At 57.9% G+C, this 783-nt stretch overlaps 1 protein-coding gene across 1 annotated transcript in view; it reads left to right on the forward strand.

Annotated features, from left to right (window-relative positions):
- The window catches only part of H696_03481 (hypothetical protein), a gene marked incomplete at both ends in the record, with an annotated part of 7,642 nt that overhangs the window by 2,371 nt on the left and 4,488 nt on the right, over positions 1–783 (forward strand). The gene's annotated exons all lie outside the window — the stretch shown is intronic.

The following is a 783-nucleotide window of genomic DNA, read 5'->3' on the forward strand; positions in this document are numbered from 1 at the left end:
CCCCCCCCCCCCCCCTCTACCTCAATCACGGGCAGTTTTCCCCCTCTCGCCCCTTGAGTTCCTCCCTCCCTCTCCCTCTCCTCTCCCTCTCCCTCTCCCTCTCCTCTCTCTCTCTCTCTCTCCTCAGTCAACAAGCCCTATGCCCCTCCTCTCGATGCGACTGCAATAGACTCGCGCGAGTTCAAGACACTCCTCTCTTAGCTGTTGTTGTTGTTGTTGTTGTTGTTGTTGTTGCTACTGCTGCTGCTGCTGTCAGCACTGGTACTCCTTCTCCCCACACATACACACACGCGTGCGCACTCGCTTGCGGGAGGGCAACAGCGCGCCATCTACGAAGCACACAGAAAGCACAGTTCCGACAGAGTGCGCCGGCTAATGAGGGGGAGTAGGAAAATGTGCAGGCAAACGGATGGACATTTTTTCCGGAAAGGCCCGATTCTGATGCCTTCTGTGACGGTCATGTGTATGTTGGAATATCATGTGGATATTTCGATTAAGATCCCCATGCTCTGGTGTCACTTTTGACACCTTCACAGCTACACCCACAATCCCGCCCATCTGACTACTCATGCCAGGCGCCTCGGCGGCCGCCTTTTCGCGGCCGGCCTGGCGGCCGAAATGTATGTCAACGTGTGTGTATGTGTGTGTATCCCACACGATCGGCGGCGATTACGGGGTCCCTTTTCTCCCGTGGGGCTTGCCTTTACGGTGGCCCTCCATCCTTTCCTGGGGGCTGGTCGGTTTGGAATGTGTGTGTGTGGGGGGGGGGGGGGGGGGGGGGGG

This window comes from Fonticula alba, assembly GCF_000388065.1.
Source record: "Fonticula alba strain ATCC 38817 unplaced genomic scaffold supercont2.5, whole genome shotgun sequence".
In the NCBI taxonomy this organism is placed as follows: domain Eukaryota; order Rotosphaerida; family Fonticulaceae; genus Fonticula; species Fonticula alba.